General features: G+C 42.1%; 1 pseudogene; it reads right to left on the bottom strand.

Annotated features, from left to right (window-relative positions):
• Positions 1-1,449: 1,449 nt before the first annotated feature.
• Positions 1,450-1,943, bottom strand: LOC100349497 (ferritin light chain pseudogene; annotated as a pseudogene).
• Positions 1,944-13,508: the final 11,565 nt, after the last annotated feature.

The raw sequence follows: 13,508 nt of genomic DNA, 5'->3' as shown, positions 1-13,508 counted from the left end.
TTCAAATGACTGGGTCCTTGTTAACCATGTGGGAAACTTGGATTTAATTTCTGTTCCAAAGTACAGCTTATGGATTACAATGGCTTCCCCCCCATAACGTCCCTCCCACCCACAACCCTCCCCTTTCCCACTCCCTCTCCCCTCCATTCACATCAAGATTCATTTTCAATTCTCTTTATATACAGAAGATCAGTTTAGCATACATTAAGTAAAGATTCAACAGTTTGCTCCCACACAGAAACATAAAGTGAAAAATACTGTTTGAGTACTAGTTATAGCATTAAATCTCAATGTACAGCACACTAAGGCCAAAGATCCTACATGGGGAGTAAGTGCACAGTGACTCCTGTTGTTGACTTAACAAATTGACACTCTTGTTTATGGCATCAGTAATCACCCTAGGCTCTAGTCATGAGCTGCCAAGGCTATGGAAGCCCCCTGAGTTCACTGACTCTGATAATTTTTAGACAAGGCCATGGTCAAAGTGGAAGTTCTCTCCTCCCTTCAGAGAAAGGTACCTCCTTCTTTGATGACCCATTCTTTCCACTGGGATCTCACTCGTGGAGATCTTTCATTTAGGTTTTTTTTTTTTTTTTCCCCAGAGTGTCTTGGCTTTCCATGCCTGAAATACTCTCGTGGGCTTTTCAGCCGGATCCGCATGCCTTAAGGGCTGATTCTGAGGCCAGAGTGCTGTTTAGGACATCTGCCATTCTATGGGTCTGCTGTGTATCTCACTTCCCATGTTGGATCGTTCTCTCCCTTTTTGATTCTATCAGCTAGTATTTGCAGACACTATTCTCGTTTATGTGATCCCTTTGGTTCTTAGTCCTATCATTATGATAAATTGTGAACAGAAATTGATCACTGGGCCTAGTGAGATGGCATTGGTACATGCCACCTTGATGGGATTGAATTGGAATCCCCTGGTATGTTTCTAACTCTACCGTTTGGGGTAAGTCAGCTTGAGCATGTCCCGAATTGCACATCTCTTCCCTCTCTTATTCCCACTCTTATATTTAACAGCGATCACTTTTCAGTTAAGTTTCAGCACTTAAGAAGAATTGTGTATTGATTACAGTATTCAACCAAAAGTATTAAGTAGAACAAACAAAAAAAATACTAAGAGGGATAACATATTAAGTTGCTCATCAACAGTCAGGGTGAGGGCTGATCAAGTCACCTTTCCTTTCCTTTCCTTTCCTTTCCTTTCCTTTCCTTTCCTTTCCTTTCCTTTCCTTTCCTTTCCTTTCCTTTCCTTTCCTTTCCTTTCCTTTCCTTCCTTCCTTCCTTCCTTCCAGCAAAAAACTTTTATTTCTATTTGGTCCAATGTTTGGGAGAGGGTTCTAGGGCTGTGAACAAGCTGCCTAATGTATGGAAGGAGAGCTCAGGCAGAAACCCCGAAACAAGGAGACGAGGAGAGGCTCCAAGGCCGCTGGGCTCTGGACGCTCCTAGTCGTACTTGAGGGTGAGCCTTTAGAAGAGATACTTGCCCAGTGCCGCCTGGGGGCCGCTCAGGCGGCAGATGTTGGTCAGGTGGTTGCCCATCTTCTTCAAATTTCACCTCCTCGTCCAGGAAGTGGTTCTCCAGGAAGTCACAGAGATGAGGGTCTGTGTGGGTACAGCCCCAGGCATGAAGATCCAAGAGGGCCTGGTTCAGGTTCTTGTCCACGGTGTCAAGGGTTTTGCCCAACTCATCTTGAGATGGCTTCTTTAGGTCCTGGAAGAGAGTGCGGCCTTGGCACTGGTTTTGCATCTTCGAGACACTGGGCGGCCTTGCGCTTCTCCTCGGCCAACTCGCGGAAGCAGTGTCTCACGCCCTCCAGAGCCACTGGGCAATAGAAGCCCAGAGAGGCCAAGGTGTAGGAGGCTGCAGATGTAAATTGACCAGGTGGTTGATGGCAGCCTCCACCTCAGTGGAATAACTGACGAATCTGGGAGGTCATGGTTGGTCGGCAGTGAGGTGACCACAGAACTGCTATGGGCTGGTCCCAGAAGCAGAAGGTGGCGAGAAGTGGTCCCAGAGATTCTGACTGGAGAGGAGATCAGAAGGCGGTCGAAGCCTGTGAGAGAGTTCCCGGGCCTATTCCTTTCAAACCCTGTTGAAGCAAGACACAGGTCCGCGGGTCTCCCGACACGTTGCTTAGAAACTTTTATAACTATACTTTCATGTTTAAGATTAAGGCACTAATCTTAAATGGGGCTGAGCACTTGACATGGTGGTTAAGGTTCATCTTGGGACATCTGCATCTCACATCGGAGTGCCTGGATTTGAGTTCTGGCTCCCCACTGACTATGGCATGCCTGCAAATGCATAGCCAAGAAGGCGATGACTCAAGTAGTTGGGGCCCTGCCAGCCACATGGTAGACTTCCTTGCTTTCCCACCTCCTGGCTTTTGCTCAGTCCAGCCTCAGCTGTTGTGGGGATCTGGGGAGTAAACCAGAAGATGGAAGCTTTATCTGTCTGCCTCTCCCTCTTGGGCTTTCTTTCAAATAAATTAAAAACCAAAGCTGATTTGACTAAAAAATTGACTTGGCATTCTCTCTGTATGGACAATGCTTTTCTATATATGAGTTTGTAGTTGGGTAATTGGGCAATGATGCAACTTTTCTACTGGGAAAATTCCAGAGTCATCATCTGAAGGTCTTTCTGGTGGCATTCAGCTTTATAGAGAATATCATGATAGGCATTTTGCAGATATCTATTGACCTCTGTGTGAGGCAGCTTCTATTGCTCCATCTGAATGTACTTTATCTTTCTTTATCCTGTGCTCTGCTTTTGAAGGATTTATTTATTACTAATGGGGGCTGTACTTATTATAAAATGGGCTCCTTTTCCATCCCTGGCTGAGGTTGAGTTGTACCAACAAGAAGTCTCAGTGGGCGATCAAAGGGAAGAAAGAGAGGATGTATCTCCCCAGCTTCCTTGCAACAGGGTCTTCTTGGGCTCTCTGTAAATGCTAATAAAAGTTCACTGCTCTTCTTAAGATAGTCCTTCCTCTCTTCCTTTTGGACCTACAGGTTTATCAGTTCTGTGGGTTCCATCTCTCATGGTTTTCTTTCCTAGTGTTCACACATTTGTGAATAGTTCTTTTAATAAGTTCTTCCAGAATTATACTGATTTTTGTGTTTCATTTATTTCTAGCTTGAACTTTGGCTGAAATAACTGGCTCTGTGACTGACCAAGGAAACACACCCTCAAGGTAGTATTCTCAGATTGGTTTACCATATATTTGAGGCATATAGGAATAAATGCTTTCTCAGGGAGCATTTAGATGTTGGTAGTAAATAGCATTTAGTGCAATTACAATATTCAAATTATCACAGATATAGGAGAGCACTGAAAACAGTGGAAGACAAGGGCCATAGGAGAACAAATAGCTGTGGTACATTATTACTATGGCAACAATTGTGATTTTAAAGATAGTGGAGTCACTTGGCTTCCTGTCGCCCTAGAGAGTCTACACAATGAAACAGACAAGATTGAAAATTAAATTAAAAATAAAAATGGAGAGACAGAAATCTACCAGGCATCTCTCTCTTTCCTTAGTTGTGTGACAGACATGATTGAGAATCGAGTCTAGGGTACAACTGTAATAAGGGCATTGTTGAATAAAAAATTAGACACCCCAAATAAAGACTACACACACACTAACATCATGGCTGAATCTGAGAATTTTGATTCTTAGGAATCTCCCTAAAACTCACTGCTATGCTTTAGATATTAATTTAGAGGTCCTCCAAGGGCCCATGTGTTAAAGGCTTGGTCCCCAAAGTCTTATGTTCATGATAGTAAGATAGAAGAAGCATAGTCCCATTATGGTGTTTAGAGGTAGAGCCTTTGGGAAGTGATTAGACTGGATTAGGTTGTTGGAGTAGAGCCTCTGTGATCAGATCATGGTGGCTGTGTAAAGAGACATTTAGACAGGTATTCTGTCTTGCCACATAATGCTATGTGACACCTTGTGAATCTGCCCACAAAAATATCTTCATCAGGTACCCAACCAATTGGGTAATCCAGTCCTGAACTGTGAACTTCCTGAATCATGCGCAAAGCCGACCTTTTATTTTTTCAAATGTTAGCTCTCTCAAGTATTTTGCTATAGTAACAAAAAGGTAGACTAGTTCTCTCCCTAAGTCTTCTGAACATTTTCTCATCTTTTCTAAGCCTATAGTGAGAATAGATCAGATCAGAACATGAAGGGAGATGCAGTGCCTCTTCAAGCAGAACACACTGAAAGAGTCATGAGAACTTTCTAATCAGCACAAGTTTGGGGAAAATACATAGAAGTGCTGAGCCAAGAAAGATACAGTTCTTTACCCAAGATTTTGGACCAACCAAAATCTTCTGGAGCACCTAGAAGAAGCATTAATTGTTGGAGATATGTATACATATATTTCATATTAGTTGTAGAATCTTGACTAATAAACATGATGATACCTAGTTTAGCTGTAGTTCTAGATATTTTATCTTCAGTGGAGAAAATAAGATAGAGTTCCTGACACCTGATATGAGTATGCTTTCTTCTTAATTTCCATCAGTAAGCAAAAATCAAAAACATGTACATAGGATGCCATTACACTCCTGCTTCAGATGGTCACAATCTGAGGTCTCTAGGAAGCACAATCTGAGAAGACTTTTCATGTTCAAATGGTTTATTAGGTATCAACACCCATGGAAAGAGCAAGATATGCTGCCAGAAGGTGAAAGATAAATTATGTGAAAGTTCAAGAGCCTACAATATGATTAGCAAGATTCCCTTCTGAAGTGGAGAGAAGCTGCTGTACCTCACACCTCCCCTGATACATTATGGTCCTCTTTGGGTTGTGGAGACATCACCAGTAATTAGGCATACCGTCTCTATCTGGCTACTGCGTAACTCTATCAGCTCATAGGTGTTAGTGAGACCTGAAATAAGAAAGATCTGAGTGAGCTGTTTTGGGTATTGCTTGAGCAATCTTGTCACATGGACCCTGTTACCAAGTAGAAATGAACAATCTGCTCAAAATGCCATATAGAGCATCCGGTAAGCCTTGATAGCTGAATCTCAATGCAGACACCCCAGAGTTTTGGAAGGCTATGTTCTATTCTGCTAACAACTACTCATTAGAAAGGAAGACCCTAACTGGCTGCTGGTCTTAAAGTGTATTGAATTTTGACCATAGGATATCCAAATTACCAAACTGGTGTTTTCTGATCCACCGAACCATAAAATTGAATGTGCACAGTGCATTCCATTATAAAATGGAAGTGTATATATCAGGGTCCAGCAAATTTTATCTGTAGAGGATTACCAAATTGTTTAGGCTTTGAAGGCTGTATGATCTCTCTTGCAATTATTAAATTCTGGTGCTATAGCACCACAACAATATGTAAATGAATAAATGTGGCTGTGCTCCAATAAGACTTTTTTAGTTGACACTGAAATTTTGAATTTCAGATAATTTTATGTGTCAAGAAATATTTTTATTTCATTCAACCATTTCAAATTGTGAAAATGACTCTTAGTTTGCAAAGAATGAAAGCTATAAAAGAAGTGGCTGGCTGGATTTGGTCTTGGGGCTGTGCTTTGACAATCTCTGTCATGTATGGGGCCAGAACCAAGTAGATCTAGAAGGTACAAGAAATGGCCCAAGCAGAGCTTATGACTCAGACTACCATGGTGCCTTTTCTTGTTCTCCATCAAGCCTCTCTATGATGAGTTAACAGAAGAGAAAAAGATGTGGGCTCAGTTAATGGATGGGTATGCTTGCCATGCTGGCAATAGGAAGACAGGGATGGCTACTGTACCATGATCCCATGACACACAAAGTATAGAGCACTGTTTGAGTAGTAGTTTCACCATTAATTCTCAGTGTACAACACACTAAGGGCAAAGGTCCTACATGAGAGCAGGTGAACAGTGACTCCTGTTGTTGATTTAACAATTGACACTCTAATTTATGGTGTCAGTAATCACCCTAGGCTCTTGTCATGAGCTGCAAAGGCCAGGGAAGCATCCTGAGTTCACCAACTCTGATCTTATTTAGACAAGCCCATATTCAAAGTGGAAGTTCTCTCCTCCCTTCAGTGAAAGGTACTGCCTTCTTTGATGGCCCATTCTTTCTGCTGGGATCTCACTCACAGAGATCTTTCATTTAGGTCATTTTTTTTTTTTTTTGCCACAATGTCTTGGCTTTCCATACCTGTGAAACTCTCATGGGCTTTTTAGCCAGATCCAAAATGACTTAGGGGCTGATTCTGAGGCCAGAGTGCTGTTTCGGGCTTTTGCCATTCTATGAGTCTGCTGTGTATTCTGCTTCCTATGTAGGATCATTCTCTCCTTTGTAATTCTATCAATTATTTGCAGACACTGGTCTTATTTATGTAACCCCTTTGACACTTAATCCCATCTTTTTGATCAATTATGAACTTAAACTGATCGCTTTAACAAGTAAGATGGCATTGGTACATGTCGCCTTGATGGGGTTGAATTGGAATCCCCTGGCACGTTTCTAGCTCTACCGTTAGGGGTAAGTCTGAGTGAGCATGTGCTGAACTGTACATCTCCTCCCTCTCTTATTCCCACTCTTATATTTAACAGGGATCACTTTTCAGTTAAATTTAAGTGACTAAGAATAATTGTGTGTTAATTAAAGAGTTCAACCAATGGTATTAAGTAGAACAACAACAACAAAAAAACACTAAAAGGAATAAAATAGTAAGTTGTTCCTTGACAGTCAGGACAAGGGCTGATCAAGTCATTGTTTCTCATTGTGTCCATTTCACTTCAACAGGTTTCCTTTTAAGTGATCAGTTAGTTGTCATCGATCAGAGAGAACCTAAGATATTTGTCCCTTTGGGACTGGCTTATTCCACTCAGCATGATGTTTTCCAGATTCTTCCATTTTATTGCACATGATCTGATTTCATTTTTTTTACTGCTGTATAGTATTCTATAGAGTACATATCCCATAATTTCTTTATCCAGTCTACTGTTGATGGGCATTTAGGTTGATTCCAGGTCTTAGCTATTGTGAATTGAGCTGCAATAAACATTGAGGTGCAGACAGCTCTTTTGTTTGCTAATTTAATTTCCTTTGGGTAAATTCCAAGGAGTGTTATGGCTAGGTCATGTGGTAGGGCTGTATTCAGGTTTCTGAGGAATCTCCCAACTGACTTCGACAGTGGCTTTACCAGTTTACATTCCCACCAACAGTGGGTTAGTGTCCCTTTTTCCCCACATCCTCTCCAGCATCTGTTGTTAGTTGATTTCTGCATGTAAGCCATTCTAACCGGGGTGAGGTGAAACCTCATTGTGGTTTTGATTTGCATTTCTGATGGCTAGTGATCCTGGACATTTTTTCATGTGTCTGTTGGCCATTTGGATTTCCTCTTTTGAAAAATGTCTATTGAGGTCCTTGGCCCATCTCTTAAGTGGGTTGTTTGTTTTGTTGCTGTGGAGTTTCTTGATCTCTTTGTAGATTCTGGTTATTAACCCTTTATCTGTTGCATAATTTGCAAATATTTTTTCCCATTCTGTCGGTTGTCTCTTCACTTTCCTGACTGTTTGTTTTGCAGTACAGAAACTTCTCAATTTGATATAATCCCAATTGTTAATTTTGGCTTTGACTTCTGTGCCTCTGGGGTCTTTTCCAAGAAGTCTTTGTCAGTGGCTATATCTTGCAGGGTTTCTCCAATGTTCTCTAATAATTTGATGGTATCCGGTCGTGGATTTAGGTCTTTAATCCATGTTGAGTGGATTTTTGTGTAAAGTGTAAGGTAAGGGTCTTGCTTCATGCTTCTGCATGAAATCCAGTTTTCCCAGCACCATTTGTTAAATAGACTGTCCTTGCTCCAGGAATTGGTTTTAGATCCTTGATCAAATATAAATTGGCTATAGATGTTTGGATTAATTTCTGGTGTTTTTATTCTGTTCCATTGGTCTATCCATCTGTTTCTGTACCAGTACCATGCTATTTTGATTATAACTGCCCTGTAGTATGTCCTGAAATCTGGTATTGTGATGCCTTCGGCTTTGTTTTTGTTGTACAAGATTGCTTTAGCTATTCAAGGTCTCCTATGCCTCCATATGAATTTCAGCACCATTTTTTATAGATCTGAGAACAATGTCTTTGGTATTTTGATTGGTATTGCATTGAATCTACAAATTGCTTTTGGGAGAATGGACATTTTGATGATATTGATTCTTCTAATCCATGAGCATGGAAGATTTTTCCGTTTTTTGGTATCCTCTTCTATTTCTTTCTTTAATGTTTTGTAATTTTTAATTAGTTTTTAACAGATTCAGTGTGGCTTGTGGATACAATTCTAAGAACTTATTGATATTCCCTTCCTCTTTTCCTCTCCATTTTCCTTCCTTCTCCCTTTCCGTCTTTTTTTTGTTTTTGTTTTTGATTTAACACATCTTTAATTGACCTTACAGTGAAAAGGCTTAATACTTCAAAGAATAAGAAGTTTAACAAGTAATAAGCGAAAAGACCCTAGTTTAGTGTGAATATAGACAACTGTTATAAATAATAATTGAATGAAAAAAATGACCATTTCACCCATATACAGCAAAATTTAAAGTAATTATAGTGGGACTCTTACCTTAAACCTAGTCAGATCATACTCCCTCTCTAAACCAGGCCTCTGGACCCACGCAACATTGCAGAGATGGGAAGCACACATTCTCCAGTAAGCTTATTAATAGAATGTGGAAAGGGCCATTTGAGTTTTTACTCTGATTCTTGAACCCAGAGATCCTCTGGAGGACACAGTATGGTATAACAGCATTGGCTTACTGTGTATAGTGCATCTGGAAGTATGTTACCTCATCCTCAAAGGTTATCTTTAAACTGGTGCTTTGAATTCACCTTTAAGAGACTATGCTAATTCTCTTTGGGCTGTTAAGTTCTATATAATGATGTATGTGATTAGACTAGTGGGCTCCGAGGTCACATGCTCCCTAACATATCTCCTTTGACAAAAAGTGCCCCTTGAAACAATGTGATATGAAAAAGGAACTTGTGTTAGAAAACCAGAGTGGTGGTCAAAAATCATCACAGGCAGCAAAGTCAAACCCATACCTGGAAAACATGTCAGTCCCTGCTAGGGTTTCCAGTACAGAAGCAGTCTAATAACTTACCACCCACTGGCTGATAGGGCCTGGCCTTTTCTCTACTGAAAACAGGTCAGGGGCTGGTGCTGTGGCACAGCAGGTTATCGTCCTGGCCTGAGGCACTGGCATTCCTTATGGGCACTGGTTCTAGTCCTGGCAGATCCACTTCTGATCCAGCTCTCTGCTGTGGCCTGGGAAAGCAGTAAAAGATGGCCCAAGCTCTTGGGCCCCTGCACCCACGTGGGAGACCCGAAAGAAGCTCCTGGCTCCTGGCTTCAGATCGGCACAGCTCCAGCTGTTGTCGCCAATTGGGGAGTGAACCAGTGGATGGAAGACCTCTCTCTCTGTCTCTCCTCCCTCTCTCTGTGTAACTCTGATTTTCAAATAAATAAATAAATCTTAAAAAAAAAAAAAAAGAAAACAGGTCAGATATTCAGCAGAACTAGCTGGATCACCACTGGTAAGAGGGAGCCCAACTTATGAGACATGCATAGTATCTATTTTTTTTTTTACCACTTTGGCTGAATTATATGTCTGTTGAACAAACAGTAGAAAGGCTATGGGCAGAGGGCTGACATCTGCTGGTTCTCGCTGTAGTTCTACCAGAGCAAAGTGGGCCTTTCTTAAAACTGGAAGCCTTCTCTATCACATAATAAACATGTGTTAGAACAGTATTCCTTAAGTGTAGTTATGTTGCCTCCAAAACATGAAGAGGCCTGATAAGTGCTATGCTCCATCATTTAAAAGGTGCTAAGTGCAATAATTCACCCTTTACCTTGGAGGCAATGCTCTGGCATGCCTCAGGCTATTGGACCCCTGAAATGCTCACTGATGTGTCATTCCCTACATTTTTACAAGACTGTTTGGAGCTCCTGGGTCACACCAGGCCTTTCAGAATACTTATCACTTGGTTCTCATCAGCAGTATAGCATGCCAATATGATGGTTCAAGTTCACTTGGGTCTTACCATGGCTAAGAGCAGGAGAGATGTAGGACAAGACTGTGGATGTAATCTGTTGTCCATTTCAGTTAAATCTAAATGGCTCCTGATTCTCCCTTCTCATGGATATGAAAAGAAATGCATTCACTAAAGTATTCAATAGCAGAAGTTGAGACTGGCATTTGTCCTTGGTTAAGTTTGTGGTAGTTCACCATCATTTGATCTTTTCAGTTTCTCCAAGGGCCAGACTGGCAAAATAAATAGGACTATAATAATGGTACTAATCACTTCCACTCTGTCCAGGATGTGGCATTGTTTTTAGGTTATTATCCTGGCAGAGGTTAAGGGATAAATTGGGAGCAGAGATTGCTTTCTGATCTTTTTTAGCCTCTTCCTGCCCCTGAATTGAGAAGGGTAAAGATGTTATTGTCAGAGAGAGAATTGCCAGGTGTCAAGGTGGTCAGCCAAGACAGTGAGCCAAAATGAAAATAACATTTGAACCATAATTCACTTCTTTCAACAGGATAAACAAGAGGCCCAAACAGGAAAAGGTGACAGCTCTCCAATGCATTTTCCCCAAAGGAATAACACTGGGAAAGGGACAGATGCTTCTTCATAGGCCCCAGGGCTTGTGAGGAGGAGAGACTAGGAATTAAAAAGTACAGAATGATGCTTTAGACTGGAGAGCAGTGTTCAAGGTTCCCCAACAAGGTCTCTGCAGAGGCATCTGAAGAGTGTCTCTCTGGAGGTCTGTCCCAAATAGACAGGCTTCCAAATGAGGCATCGAGGCCAAGAATCAAGAGAAATGTAAGCGCATGGCTGGTTTGCAGGGTCCTGAGTTCTTGACAGCAGGTTCTTCCTAAGACTGTCTTGCACTGGCTCTACTCAAGTCCTGGGTGGAGAGAATAGGCCACCTGCTCGCTGGTAAAGCCTGCTGGATAAATGGCCTTTTATAAATTTTTATTTATTTTTATTTTTTTGACAGGCAGAGTTAGACAGTGAGAGAGAGAGAGAGAGAGAGAGAGAGACAGAGAGAGAGTTATAGACAGGAGAGAGAGACAGAGAGAAAGGTCTTCCTTCCGTTGGTTCACCCCCCAAATGGCCGCTATGGCTGGCGTGCTGTGCCAATCCAAAGCCAGGAGCCAGGTGCTTCTTCCTGGTCTCCCATGTGGGTGCAGGCCCAAGGACTTGGGCCATCCTACACTGCCTTCCCGGGCCACAGCAGAGAGCTGGACTGGAAGAGGAGCAACTGGGACTAGCGCCCGGTGCCCCAACTGGGACTAGAACCCGGGGTGCCGGCTCCACAGGAGGAGGATTAGCCACGTGAGCCACAGTGCCAGCCGATAAATGGCCTTTCTAATAGCCACTGATTGGGTCTGAAAGATTACACATGGGATTTTGACTTGGACCAAACTCTTCAGTCATTGTGCTGCCAGGATAACTGATCTCTGGGTTGCTCCTAAACCAGGCAACAAGGAGCCTACATGTGGAACTCAGAGGGCTTACTTCTGGGTCGCATAGACTCCTTGCTGGACAGTCTTCCTCTGTCCAGGAGTCTTACTGATGGAGAACTAAGACGACTTCATAAAGACAAGACTGTCTAAGGCTCATGCTATAGAAATGAAGGTTTGGGTTACCTTACCCCGTAAAGAAACCCACCCAACTGGGGTGGTGTCAGGGAGTATGAGAAATATAGAATGGATCATGGAAAGAGGCAGTTACAATTACCAGTTTAAGCTGCACACACATATATACACACATACATATGTACACTATGCTATGAAACTGTACTTTCTTCTTGCCACCTTATTTGAAAGACACTGGTGATGGTTAGCAGTTTGTTCAGGTGGCAGAACGACAGAATTGACCTCAGCCTGGATTGATTCAGTAGCTGATGGATCTTCATGTGCTCTGTGACTTTGGGACATAATTTTTTTAGATGAATGCTGAGGGGCAGAAAAGGTAAATTGTGCTGAATCTTCCACTTATTCTTCCACATCCACTTTCCATGCTTTTCTACGTTACTTGTTGCTGTGGGGGTGGGGGCAGTTCTGCACAGACTACATAAAAATTCCTTTTGCCTTCTGGTTTCTGATTGGGCTCAGCCAATGAGGAGACCAGGGAGGAGAGAGAGGAGAAGGGTTGTATTTTTTCAGCTTTCTCTCTGCAGATTTTCCTTAGGTTGCCTGTGACCCTTGCCCAGGGGCACGGCTCCTCTCAAGGTGGTCTCTTTCCCACAATACTCCCCTTCAGTTTTCCAGTAACTGCTGTCTCCCCTCATCATTTAGGCATAGGGGTGGTCACCAGTACAGTTACTAGCCCCTGGGTACTGAGCTTCCCTACATTTTCCGACACCCTGCCCATGACTTTGTAAATAGTTCTTTTGCGAAACCTGCCTTGAATTATCCTAATGAGTATGGACCTTCTGTTTCCTGTTGAAACTATAATTTATAAAACCCCACCCTTTTTTATTATTCAGAGCCTGGTGTCCTCAATTCTAAAGACTTCAGAGTCATTCCTTACTAGGGATCAAGTTGATATTATTTATGACCATTGTGCATAATTTGCTAACATGCTTCCTCCAGGTGAAAGGCATATCAGAAGGTTCCCTGCTACCTGCAGAATGATGTTTAAATTTCTTAGCATGCCATTTACATGATTGTGCATCATTTAATGATAAAAACATGTTCTGAGATGCATAGTTAGGTTATTTCATCCTTGTATGAACATCCTACAGTGAATTTACACAAATCTAAGTGGTGTAGATCAATTGCTCCATGTGGCATCTCGAAACAATCAAGAGAAATCATAAACATGAGAATAGAGCATAAAGTTCACAGTAAACTTTTTTTATAAGTAGAAGGAGTACATTCTAAAACAACAACAGAAAGTATAGTAAATAATATGGGGCTGGTGTTGTGGTGCAGTGGGTTAAGCCTCAGGTTGCAATGCCTGTATCTCATTTGGAGAGCTGATTCCAGTCCCACCTGCTCTGCTTCCAATCCGGCTCCCTACTAATGCACCTGGGTAGGTAGCAGAGGAAGGCACAAGTACCTGGGCTCCTGCCACCCACTTGGGAGAACTGGATGGAGTTCTGGGTTCCTGACTTTGGCCTGACACCGCTTGGGCCATTTTGGCCATTTGGGAAGTGAACCGACAGATGAAAGATCTCTTTCTGTGTCTCTCCTTTTCTGTCACTATCCCTTTCAAATAAATCAATCTTTTTAAAAAGCATAATAGATAGTCAGCAACACAGGCGTTTGTTCTCATTATCAATTATGTTGTGGACTGTACATAATTGTACATGCTGAACTTTCATATGACTGAGAACACAGTAGGTTTGCTTGCCCTAGCATCACTGCAAGCAAACCTACTGTGAGAAATGTGTTATGCTATGACTTTCTGGCAGATATGATGTTGCTAAGTGATAGGACTTTTTCAGCCCCGTTATAATCTTATGGGGCCAC

This window comes from Oryctolagus cuniculus, chromosome 10 (assembly GCF_964237555.1).
Source record: "Oryctolagus cuniculus chromosome 10, mOryCun1.1, whole genome shotgun sequence".
NCBI classification, from domain to species: Eukaryota; Metazoa; Chordata; class Mammalia; order Lagomorpha; family Leporidae; genus Oryctolagus; species Oryctolagus cuniculus.
Note: the sequence above shows the minus strand (reverse complement) of the source record. Positions and strands in the feature narration are given on the sequence as shown.